This window comes from Rhinoderma darwinii, chromosome 3 (assembly GCF_050947455.1).
Source record: "Rhinoderma darwinii isolate aRhiDar2 chromosome 3, aRhiDar2.hap1, whole genome shotgun sequence".
Taxonomy (NCBI): domain Eukaryota; kingdom Metazoa; phylum Chordata; class Amphibia; order Anura; family Rhinodermatidae; genus Rhinoderma; species Rhinoderma darwinii.
In genome coordinates this window covers 123,582,655-123,596,452 of record NC_134689.1, presented here as the reverse complement: position 1 = coordinate 123,596,452, position 13,798 = coordinate 123,582,655, and the positions used below count along the sequence as shown (strand labels likewise).

The following is a 13,798-nucleotide window of genomic DNA, read 5'->3' as shown; positions in this document are numbered from 1 at the left end:
TAACGTTTCAGTCATTGAATTCAATGGGTTTTATTTTTGCATCAGTTGTGCTCAGTTAGGCCCAATGCACACGACCGTAAAAAAATCTCCGTAATTGCGGACTGAAATACGGTCCTCAAATATGGACCTATTCAGTTCTATTGGCCGCGGACACCTTTCCGTAACGCTATACGCTTCATATTTTATGGGCCGTGCTCCCATACTTTGTATGGGAGAATGGGCCGAAAATGCTGGCTGCGGCAGTTGGCGGTCGGCCGTGACCGCAATAGTGGGCCGTGATTACGGACACGGCCGTGTGCATGAGGCCTTAGGCTCCGTTCTGCCAGGTTTCCATTTTTATTTATGTCTCACTTTCTTTTTTACATTCACGTTCATTCTTATTTTGCTATCTTTTATTGTTATCCTATTATATACAACTCTTGTTCACTATTTATTTTTTATTTTTTTATTATTGTGTTAATAATACACTTTCACATTTAGGTAACATTTATACACACATTTTTTGTGTCACCTTTTGCATATATTTATATTTTGTTTATATATATTTTTTATATATTTATACTTTATGAATTATATGAAATTTCAAATCGATCTATTATGTATTGATTAGACATTGTATTTACATGTGTTTTATTTATTTATTTCATTTATTATCCGTTTTATCTTATATATATATATATATATATATATATATATATATATATATATTTTTTTTTTGTATAAGTATCTCTATTTATTGTACTTATTAATATTAAATTATATATTACTTATACTTTTGTTTGGTTAACCTATTGCTTTAACCTGTTTTGAGGTTCTTTGTAGGTTCACAGGTTTCCATTTTTTGACAGAGGAAATACCGTAGTATGCTGCACTATTGTTTCCATCAATAAAAATGACAAATACAAACCGATATGGCATCCGTTTGGATCAGTTACGCATACGTTTAACGGATCCGTTTTTTTCTGCACATGTGCAGACTAAAAATGAAGGCAAGAAAGATGCAAAGATAAAAACGGATTCGTTAAAAACGGAGTATAACCGATGACAAAATGAAAGAAAAGAGAGTCTGTTTTGGACAGATCAGTTTACCGTATCCGTCGAAAAAAAAACTAACATTTTAGGCTTCGTTCACATCTCCGTCAGGGTTCCACTCTGGCATTTCGTCAGAGCTTTCAGTCAAAACGACGGAACCCTTGCACAACGGAGACAAACGGAAACCATTTGCACCGCATCCGTCACCATTTAAATCAATGGTGATGCAAACGGAAATCTATGGTTTCCGTTTGTGTCAGTCAAGGTTCCGTTCTGACAGAAAGCTTCGAGGGAACACTAGAGCGTAACCCGGACGCAGATGTGAACGAAGCAGTACATTCCGTTGAATTCAGTCTGGCATCAGTCTGTCCGTTTTTTTATTACTTCAATGGACCTGCTAAAACGGATGACAACGCAGATGTGAACGAAGACTAATACCGGCAAAAATAGCACGGTCATTGGCCAACACAAATGAGCAGGGTTACGGTCGCATTGGCACGCCACTACGTGTGACTGTACTCTTAGGCCTTATTCAGATGAACGTTGTATACGTCGGTGTGCTGTGCATAAGGACAATAGACAGCACACGGACCTATGCAACTCAATGGGGCTATTCAGATATGCGTGATTTTTCACGCAGCATGTTTCCGTTGCATGAAACTCAGTGCATGTCCTATTTTGGTGTGTTTTCGCGGATCACGCACCCATTGAAGTCAATGGGTGCGTAAAAATCACGGACAGCACAGGAACGTCTTCTGTGTGCCGTCCGTGATACACGCACCAGTTGCTAAAGAAATGGAGAGAAAACATTTTTTCAAAATGTGCACCAACACGAACATTAAAAACTGGTGCCCCAAGGAACACACACACCGATGCCACACGGGACTGCAACGCAGGAAAAAAGCTGCGCTTTCTGCAGACGCAAAATGGAATCTAGCCTTATAGTGAGTAGCCACAAGGTTAACCCTTCATGAACATATTGTAGCTGTTCCAGCTTAAAGAGCACCTTGTAAATCGGATTTCTTACCTAGTTTTCAGAGCTATTCTTCCAGACACCGCCAAACTCCTAAACTCCAAAGTAATCCATCTTACAACAAACATATTTCAAATGGTAAAGTCTTAGCCGGTCCAACAACCCTACAGTCCGACTTGCTACTCAGCTGAACACATGAGCGATTAAAGTACTATATTGTGGGGCAAATATCTAAAAAGACTTGGTGGTGGAAATATCCTAATGCAATCTTTAAAAATAAAGCATAAAATATTGAGTGTGCCCTATTCAGGTTTGTTCAAGGGGAGCGGCTGTAAAGACAAGCCCTTGGAGCTGGGTGTAGGTGGCAGCACTGCTGGCATGTTTTAAGGTTAATACATACTATTGCGGCAGCACACTCACTTTGCCTGGTGAAAGAGTGGGGCCACCACCGGGCAGCATTAGTACTGGAGCACGGCAGACTAATAATTGGGCTACTGAAGTACAAACTCATGAATGCCGGTCAGCATACAGGGATTGTATGTATTACCTTGTGGGATAGGGACACAAAACTGTGTTTTTAAAGTGAAAAAGCCTAGCTTCCTCCCTGGCAATATGCATATAAACACTTTGAGACCCCCTCTTGTGATCCCCTAAGTCTAAAGTATGCTACAGTCCTCTCTATTAATAAACTGTGCTCTAGGGCATAGTCCATGATTTATGGGGCCAGAAAGTGGCACTGACACCACAAATACACCAGAAGAATGCAGAAAATACATATCTATCATTGCAAGCTATCCGTTCCTATAAATTCACACAGACAGGATCACAGTATGTTGGCCCACAGGCAAAAACAGGTCAAAAAGTGGTAAAACCAGAAATTTCCTAACACTCATTTCTGAGAACTAGTTCAAAGGAAAACCAGAAGCGTTCTTAGTGGTTAGTCAGTATTATTCTAAGATCTGTGCGCATTACTAAGACCTGGCTCAATGACAAAATAACCTTCCATCTACAAATTCACATTTTTATAGTGTATCCAATCATGATCCTTTCTATATCTGGGACATAAGGAGTTCAGGAGTCAGTGATTTTTTTAGTGGCCATGCTAGAAGTCATCAACATAAGACAATCCAAAAACTTTGGCACTAGTAGCCATGCTAGACACATGGTCTACCTGGCTGTTTCTTGCACTGACATGGTCTTCAGCCTAATATAGGAATTCAGAGCGAAAGAATCTATAGGGTTTGCCTGCATTCTGAAAAAGTCTATAGGGTGGAGCTTGTAGATTAAAATTAGGCTGTGACCAATCAAGTTTACCGCGGGTCAAGAGTGAACATGACGTCCTGCTGATATTCTCAAAGCGCCATCCCCAGAATGGTGGGTTTATAGTCCATTCTCTAATTGAATGACCTCATGTTTTTTGCAGTTTCCCTATTGAGGATTTTCAGGAAATATTGAAGCGACCCTCTAGGCTCCCCCTGACGAGGGATCATTTTCCTTAGTATATGTGACAATTACATGATGCTCGTCTTTTTCTCACTGGTAGTTCAGTAGTTTGTACGTTAGAATCATTCTGCTGTTGGATGTCCTCCGTGTGGGGTCTATTTTTTTCACGCACCTATAGGCGAGACTGGTACGCAAAAATGGACTAGAATAGGACATGCAGTGAATTTCTCACAACAGACACGCTCCATGAAAAAAACAAAGATGAATTGCATGGGTTAAAACAGACAGCACACTTAACCCCTTAAGGACACGGCCAATTTTAGCCTTGAGGACAGAGCAATTTTTTTTACATTTCCCTCTTTGCATCCCGACGCTCATAACGCTTTTATTTTTTGTACGACATAGTTGTATGAGACATTGTTTTTTGCGGCACGAGTTGTACTTTATGTACGTACCATTTTTTGGTACAAATACATTATCGTTTAATTTCTATAAATTTTTAATTAGATTAAAATGAAGAAAAAAAGCAGTTGCGCAGCAGTTTTAATATTTTTTTTTTTACACCATACACCGATCATCATAAATAATGGTATACATTTGTTGTACACGTTGTTACGGTCGTGGCGATACCAAATATGTCTATATTATTTCATGTTTTGGGACTTATATTTTAAAAAGTTTATTTATTATAAAAAATGTGTGTTTCTCTGTATTTTTTTGACTTTTTATTTATTTATTTACCATTATTTTTTTTTTACATTCATTTAACTTTTTTTGTTAATCCCATAAAGGGATTTATCATTTTGATTTTTATTTTGTAACTGTGATGTACTGGCATAGATCTATATGCCAGTACATTAGCCTGTTACTGATCGTACACAGGCAGTTGTTAGGACATACCTCAGTATGCCCTAACAACAGGAAATATGTTCAGACAGCCCTGGGGTCCTTCACTGGACCCTGGGCTGTCTGGCCATACGAGTTGTGGGCTTTGATCGCGTCACAGTTATATTCTGTGACGCGATCAATGTGCAGTCCCCTCTCTTTGAACGCCGCGATCAGCTGTCATCGCGGCGTTCAAAGGGTTAACAGCGGAGAGAAGATGTTTCTCTCCTCTCCGCTGTCAGAGCGGGGCCGTGGCTGTGTATTACAGCCGTTGCCCCGCTCTCGATCGCACACACAGAGACGGCAGGGACGGCTGTCACACAGGACGAGTATGCTCGTCCTAATGCGCGAAGTGCTCGCCGCTCAGGACGAGCATACTCGTCCTGTGTCGGCAACCAGTTAAAGGGAATGTGTCGCTAGAAAAAAAAATTTTTTGTTTTTTTTAGTTAAGCAGTTAGTGTATAAGTGATTAAACATTGTTCGAATTTTTTCACGAGTCAGGAAATATTATAAATTAGATTCTAATTTATAACATTTCCCAGTGCTGGTCACTAGATGGAGCAATTCCCAAAATTGCAGCATTGGCATATGGTAAAGCAACCACATTGCTTTATGCTGCAAAATTTGAGAATACACACTCGCTCTAGTGAGCTCTCAGAATCCCCCCTCCCTTATCCTGGCTAGTGCCGGGAGAAACGAGGGGATTGAACGGTCAAACCTCCTACACTGTGTGTCGCCATTTTTTTAGCGAACACACAGTGTAGTAGGCTTACATACAGTAGTAATCACACACTAAAACACGTACATACACAGACCTAACTTACCTGCTCCTGCTGCAGCCGCTCCCTTCGGTCCGTCTGCTCCCTCCGCTCCAAGTGCACAAGAAAATGGCGCCAGACGTCGCTCGGCCGAAAACCTTCAATTTGGACTGTGTTGGAGCGGCGCATGCGCCGTTCCCACACAGACGGCGTACAGCATAGTGGATGGAACGGGCCCCGTTCGCATTCACTATGAGTCTGTATGTGCCGTATTCCATCTATGTATGTGTCGTTAATCGACACATACAGAGATTTAAAAAAAAATGGCAGGCCCCATAGACAAGAAAAAGTTAAAAAATAAAAAAAGTAAAACACAAACACAAATAAATAATTTTTTTTTTTAATAAAACACTAAAAGCAAATTGATATAAAAAAAAACATTTCGCGACACTCGTCAAATAAGAGAAACACATGTGAATAAGGCCTAAGCTGAAGTCACAGATCACAGCGCTTATTGACAAAAGGCAAATAAGGCCCGTTTTTCCCAACTAACAAATACAAGATCCTAATATTGAATTCTGGTTTAGTACTAATCTTTATTAAGTTATCCAAACAGACGAACCACATATAAAGATAAAACTGTACGATACAGTTAGACAACTTGGGTGATCTGTGTTATGGCCAAATATCGGTGTGGTGGTAGCCATAGAAAGAGCGTAGGCAGAGAGGTGGTTAGAAATTGCTAAATTGCGCTTGGTCAGGGACTTAATTCCCAAAGACGATAGGAGAGTTATTTTACAGGGGGGGGGGGGGGGTAATACTAGTAACTGTGCAAAGATGCGCCTACCAAACAGAACAGTACAAAGGTGTGTCAGAAAACCACGTGGTTGTGATTTTTGTTAATGCTAATATAAACACGCGGCGAAAAAGAAGTGCAGGTCACTTCTTGGGACGTTTTGGGAGAAGTTTTTCATTGACTATCGAAAAAAGCGCCAAAAACGGGCGTAAATAAACGCAGCGAAAATCGCGAGTGGCTTCAAAAACGTCTGAAAATCAGGAGTTTTCCCTTGAAAACAGCTACGTATTTTGAGACGTTTTCGAGTTTGTGTGTGAACATACCCTAACGGTGTTTTCCAGCCATAGTACTTTAGGGATATAATGTCAAGTACCTCTTAATTAAATAATCAAATTTCTGTACCGGGCCCCCACTGGTGCCTGCAACTCAATGTAAACAATGCAGCTAGATGTGGCATGCTCCAATAGCTCAATACCACCAGTGTTATATACGGAGACACAGCCCTGAGCATGAGTAACTGCTTCACAACAAAGCAGGACAATTAGTTATTGTCCTGCTTTGGATAAAACCGATGGAGACAGGAGACAAAGCCTTTAATCTCCTGTTACCATATTAAACTTCCCGGGTGCTCTCGTGGGCACTCGCGCGCTCATGAATGGGCTGGTGAGGTCATATCACCGCGCCGACCCATGTTAGCCAGGGGCGAGCGCCACTCGCACCCAGTTACGAGCGTACCGGCAGGGTTTAAATAGCCCCGCGTCGGTACGCTCAGTAGCTGAAAACTGCCTCCCTCACCATTCCACCGACGAGCCATTCTTCTGCACCCCAGCACCACCAACTGACCTCTCCTGCCCTGCTTGCCTCCTGCTCCACCAACGGACATCATCCTGCTTCTTCCTGCACGGACACTCCCAGCACCAACGAGCTTAACGCTGCATGTAACCCTTTCTCTCCCCCTATTCCTACTTCTCTCCCCCTGCACTTAAAAGGGGTTACCCGGGGACCAAAAATTCAAAAAATTGCTTTGCATTCATATTTTTATGTAAAAATAAGTCACTTACTAACGTACTTTAATAAAAAATTCGGTACTAAACCCGGTGCTGTTCCCAGAAGTCCTGGAGCTTTTCTAATATTGACGACGTGCCAACACGGCCCCACGTGACTAAGGGCTTGCTTCCTGTGCTGTTCGTGTCGGCGTGTTATCAATGGCATGACCACAAGGGGCCGTCACACTGCCTATTGCTGGAGTCCCCGAGCAGATCATCAGCTAGCGCTTTGCTCGGGACTCCAGCACTGCTCCCGACATTTGGTCAGTGACTTCAGGGGTTTCCTATAACTGGAGTTCCCGAGCAAAGCATCAGCTGATGCTCTGCCTGGGGACTCCAGAATTGCGGCTAACGTCACCGTCACTGTCCATATATGGACAGTGATGTCGGCAGCAATACGCGAGTCCCCAGGCAGAGCATCAGCTAGTAGAACTGGGGAGTAGGAGGCAAGCAGGGCAGGAGAGGTCAGTTTTTTAATTAATATCTAAAAGGCGCAGGAATGAAAAAAAGAAAGAGAATGCCCTGCGCACATCATTAAAACGGAAAGGCAATAGGGGCTTGGGGGTAAGAATTACAATTGCCAAAAGGTGTTGTGCTGGGGGCCCAACACCCTCTTGTGCTTGACAGGATAGGAGACTGCAGCTAGGATTCCATCCGGGAACCACATGGGCACCGGGTTATGAAAAGTGTAGAAGGAGGTAGAAAAATAGGAATACTTCCCCAGCGTGGTCTCTTTGCATAGAAGGCACATGCAGAGTGTATATTAGCAATCAGTCCATAGGAGGCAGGAGATAAAATACTATATGTTTTAATCAGAATAAGCTATGCGTTACGAGGTCGGAGCGACCTCTTCATCAGGCGAAAAACATAAAAAAAACATTTTTAATTTAAGTACATTAGTAAGCGACTTCTTTTTACATAAAAATATGAATGCAAAGCAATTTTTGGACACAGGATAACCCCTTTAACCCTGAAAAACGATTGCAATTCCTAAACGTTTCACAAGATATTTTTGTTCAACCCCTTGAATTAAACCTGAAAGTCTACACTTCAATTGCATCTCAGTTGTTTCATTTCAAATCCAATGTGGTGGCATGCAGAGCAGAAATCATGAAGATTGTGTCACTGTCCAAATAATTCTGGACCTAACTGTATGTTCTAATAAAAAGAAGGCCCCGAAATCCACTAGGTGCTCCTTTGCTTCTGAGGCCGGTGCTTCAGTCCAGTAGCACACTAGGGCCACATGTGGGATGTTTCTGAAAACTGCAGAATCTGGGCAATAGATGACGAGTTGTGTTTTTCTGTTAACACTTTGTGCTACAGAAAAAAATGGATTCAAATTGAATTTGTGCAAAAAAAATAAATAATGAAATGTGTTTCCGCCCCAGGAAAAGTCCCTGACTTCACTAGGCCATATATGGACAGTGACGTAAGGCACTTCTGAAGCGGAATCCCCGACCCTGTGGCTGGTGTCTCCGCTCCAGGAGAAGTCCCCACTTCACGGAGTCCATATATGGACATTGAAGTCAGGGACTTCTCCTGGAACGGTGGCGCTATCTACAGACAGGTAGGGGGGGTGCCATCTATGGGGGGGCAGTGTGCCACTACCTACGGGGGGGGGGGGGAAGCAGTGTGCCACTACCTACGGGGAGGGGGGGGGCAATGTGCCACTACCTACGGGGGGGGCAGTGTGCCACTACCTACGGGGGGGGGGGGGGCAGTGTGCCACTACCTACGGGGGGGGGGGCAGTGTGCCACTACCTACGGGGGGGGGGGCAGTGTGCCACTACCTACGGGGGGGGGGGGGCAGTGTGCCACTACCTACGGGGGGGGGGGGGCAGTGTGCCACTACCTACGGGGGGACAGTGTGCCACTACCTACGGGGGGACAGTGTGCCACTACCTACGGGGGGACAGTGTGCCACTACCTACGGGGGGACAGTGTGCCACTACCTACGGGGGGACAGTGTGCCACTACCTACGGGGGGACAGTGTGCCACTACCTACGGGGGGGCAGTGTGCCACTACCTACGGGGGGGCAGTGTGCCACTACCTACGGGGGGGCAGTGTGCCACTACCTACGGGGGGGCAGTGTGCCACTACCTACGGGGGGGCAGTGTGCCACTACCTACGGGGGGGCAGTGTGCCACTACCTACGGGGGGGCAGTGTGCCACTACCTACGGGGGGGCAGTGTGTGGCATTATCTACAGAGGGAAGAGTGTGGCAAAAAAATTGACAAATGAAATTCATCCGATTTTAAAACGAACAGGGAAAAAAACGAATGCAAAACAGGTCAAAATCGGCCGTTAAAAACGGCAACTTGAACCGGAACGGATGCAAAACGCCCGGGAAAAATGATCTAAAACGGCCGTTTTATCGGTCGACACTCGGACCCTGTTGTGTGAATAGAGCCTTATAAAATCGACAACATCCTTATTGTGAGCTTAGATGTGATTGTTATTACCTGGATACTGTGTGTTAGACGCACGCAGAACCCGCTCTCAGCCGAACAGTCAGTTCAGCTGAACTGATGGAATCGGCTGAGAGAGAACGATACAGCTTCTATTTATACAGTATAGATAGAAGCTGTATCGTAAGGGTGCATTTAGAGGAGACTTTTTGGCCACGCAATAAAAAAACTTGCATACGTTTTTGCATCGATTTTTTTGATGTGTTTGCATTGTGGTTTTCACCTATGTGATTTTAATATGTGAAACACATTTATTTTACCATACGGTGTATGGTTTTGCCGTGATTTTTGATGTGTATTTTTAACTGTGCGGCCAAAAACTTCTTATCTAAATGCACCGTAAAAAAGGTTTTAGAAAAAGTCTATTTGAAAATGGCTCAAAAACACATAACATTGAATTAAAAAATAAAAATTCTTAACAAAAGTTACATAGCATTTAAGGCCAGAATCAAACACGCAAATTTGATGCAGTGTTTTCCTCCGTTTTTTTTTTAGCCAAAGCCAGAAGTGAATCCAAAAGGAAGGAAAGGTATAAAGAAAAGACTAATACATCTCCTTTCTCTTGTGTACATTACAGCGTTTAGCTTAAAAAGCGGAGCCAAAAACGGCGTGTGTGTGATCCTGACCTAATTCACAATTATTAGTATAGTGTCAACCTGTTCCAGAGAGTAAACAGTCTTCCGCAGCACACCCGCATGATACACAGAGCAACAAACGTAAACCTCAAATACTTTCATGTGCAAATAAAAAGACACACAAGATAACACACCATAAAGTGACATCCAAAGCTAACAAAACCTTATTACTGCCCTAAAGACATTTTACCTCCGAATGTCATCTCCAGCCAACTGTCCTCCAATCTAGAGTAATGTGACCTGGTGCTATACAGAACACCGACAGAGTCCCCACCAGCTCCCTCTATCCAAACAATATAATACAGTCCTGAATCCAAGCTCAATCATTTCTTCATGTGATAATATTTATTCTTATTTTCACCTCTTGTTATTAAACAAGGGCCATGTATTGCAAACATGCACATAATACAAAAAGGTAATAAAATAGCAGACCTCAATCCTTTGGTGTTCAACACTTCTTATGAGGAGCGAAACAAGTGCATTCACTATGCCATCACCGTGCCCTCACTGGACATCAAGCCTGGTCCCACCCTTCAGACCATCAAGCCAGTCTGTTTAGCGTTCGGGCAGCAAACACTCAACATGAGACGTTCCCAGGTTAACACGTCCTCTTTATCAAAGGTGGACGCGTCACTAAGCTTCACATTTTTACGCATTACTACACTACACAGCCAATTTGATAAAACATTCAATCCAGAGTTACAACATTCCTCTACAAAAACATCAAAGTTACATTTCTCATTTATGCCCTTTGGACTCTGCATTTCAAGATGCTGGATCCAAAATACTTCATGTTGCGGTAGGCGCATGCTATTAACCCTAACATTCCCAGAGACTGGTTCAACGTGTTGTAGGACTTGCCAGCGCAAATCACTTAGGCTTCGTTCACATCTGCGTCAGGGATCCGTTCAGGGTTTCGTTCAGGGGTTCCGTCGGAGCCTTCTGTCAGGGGAACCCATGAACGGAACCCTGACGGAAACAAACGGAAACTATAGGTTTCTGGTTGCATCACCATTGATTTCAATGGTGACGGATTTGATGCAAATTGTTTCCGTTTGTCTCCGTTGTGCAAGGGTTCCGTCGTTTTGACAGAATCAATACCGTAGTCTACTTTATCCCAATCCTTAATAAAGCCCTTATTCCATCTTTCTTTGTATAACCTTACTGCTGATCTATGTTTATACTACCTGAATTTAATGGTTCGGGACGTTTGTTCCACGTATGACATCCACATGGGCATTTTAAATGGTATATAACCGAACATGTATTGCATGTAAAGAATCCGTTAATAGCTATTTTTTTTCCACTAAGTGGGCGATATGTTCACTCCCCTTCATAAAGGAGTGGAAATTTTGACAATTGAGACATGCAAATGTCACTTTGAAATTTTTTTTTGTCTAGATTTTCATACGGCCTCTCTTTTTCGCATCAGTTCTAATGAGATGGTCGCTTATGGATTTTAATTTATGAACTGTAAATTGCACGCCGTCATCGATATTTGGGGTCTTGTTTTAATATCCCCCATTATTTTCACATTATACTTTTTATTACTGTACACCTATTATATGTACTTACAAATATTAATTTATTCTTTGCTTCCTAAAGGTGCAGAAGAGTCTAATCGATCCCCCCATGACGTCCTATCGTGTTAGGTGTGGGATCCGTACTACAACCCTTGGCTATTTTTCTTGATTCTTTTTTTGCAGAAGATCGTATTCACACTTGGACAGTGTCTTAGAGACACTAATGATTTTTGGGATAAAATTCAGGGTTTAAGAGATGCTGCTCTGAGACATAAAAAGCTTATATGCTAATAACGTTTTCTGCAGTGTTTCTCAGAAGCCCAGTGGTTCAGTCAGTGACTGTGGGCTTTGTTTGAATCAGGGCACTGATAGGGGTCTAAAAAGGGCAATAACGGCAAATGTACAGAGGATTCAGTGCCACCTTGGTGCCCATTTGCCACTTATTGCCCCTTTAGTGTCCTTCTATTGAGTTCCCCCTTGATGCCCATTTGCCATTTTGTTTCCCCTTTATTGTTCTGCTGTCACAAAAGATGCTAAAGGCTACAGGGGCAGTAAATGGCAAATGGGCATCAAGGGGCCACCAAACCGAAGGACGCTAAAGAGGCAATAAGTGGCAAATGGGCACCATGGTGGCACTGAAGGATACTAAAGTGTTAATAAATATCAAATGGGCACAGAATTCAGTGCCTTCATAGAGCACATTTACCATTTGTTGCCTTTTTAAACCCTGTTAAAAGCTATGTACCTTTGTAATCTTTTTTTTTTTTTTTTATAAAAATCTATTCGGTGCAACTTTGTAATTACATTTAAGGGTATGTGCACACGACAACGACAAATATGTCTGAAATTACAGAGCTGTTTTCAGGAGAAAACAGCTCCTGAATTTTAGACGTTTTTACAAGTGCACGTGTTTTTCATTGGAGTCAATGAAAAACGGCTCCAATTACGTCCCAAGAAGTGTCCTGCACTTCTTTGACGCGGGCGTAATTTTACGCGCCGTCTTTTGACAGTGACGCGTAAAATGACAGCTCGTCTGCACAGAACATCGTAAGACCCATTGAAAGTAATGGGCAGATGTTTGCCGACATATTGGAGCCGTCTTTTCGGGCGTAATTCAAGGCGTAAAACGTCTCCATTACGTCTGAAAAGAGGTCGTGTGCACATACCCGAAGGCTGCGTTCACACGATGCAGTCAGAACAGAACCTAGACTGAACCAAACGGAGTATCCGTTTGCATCACCATTGATTTCAATGGTGACGGATCCGATGCAAATGTTTTCTGTTTGTCCCCGTTGTGTAAGGGTTCCGTTGTTTAGACGGAATGAATAGCGTAGTCTACAACGGTATTGATTCAGTCAAAACGACTAAACCCTTGCACAACGGAGACCATTTGCACCAGATCCGTGGTGTTACGTAGGACTGCAGGTAACACAAATGCATTATCTGTAATCAGAGAGTTAATACTGTGTATTATCTGCGGTGTTACGTAGGAATGAAGGGAACACTAAGGCCTCATTCAGATGAGCGTGAATCACATCCGTATGCTGTGCGTTGAAACAATGCACAGCATACGGACTCATTGATTTCAATGGGGCTGTTCACACATGCATGAGCTTTCACGCAGCGAGACTCCGAAACGGAAAAACGCGTGCCAGGACTGCAGGTGTGTGTGTGTGTGTGTGTGTGTGTGTGTGTGTGTGGATTTGCGTGTCTAAGTGCCTATATACGGATCTGTATGTGTATTTTTGTGTGTGCATCTACTACATTATCTGTACTCAGTGTTATCACGGTTATCTGTGCCGTTACATAGGACTGCAGGTTACATCTACTACATTAGGCTTCGTTCACATCTGCGTCAGGGCTACGTTCCGACTGAGCTTTCCATCGGAACGTAGCCCTGACCGACAAGCTGAAACCAGAGGTTTCCGTTTCCATCACCATTGATTTCAATGGTGACGGATCCGGTGCCAATGGTTTCAGTTTGTCGCCGTTGTGCAAGGGTTACGTCGTTTTGACTACCGTACTGGATATTTTATTTGTTAAAATCGTATCCACTTCTCTGCGACTGTATCACGGTGAATATTTTCTGCCAGAAAAACAGAGAAGGGATGCCTATGAGTATGTAAAAAGGACCTGCAGGGACTCTGTGCCATACATGAGCCGTGGTGGGGATTTCTGCCATGTAGAAAATTCATTGGCATATACACAGCTAATAAATCATTGGCAAAAAGACATGT

At 43.0% G+C, this 13,798-nt stretch overlaps 1 protein-coding gene across 1 annotated transcript in view; it reads right to left on the bottom strand.

The window, feature by feature from the left end:
• The window catches only part of SLC41A2 (solute carrier family 41 member 2), a 76,818-nt gene that overhangs the window by 62,302 nt on the left and 718 nt on the right, over positions 1–13,798 (bottom strand). The window lies entirely within an intron of this gene.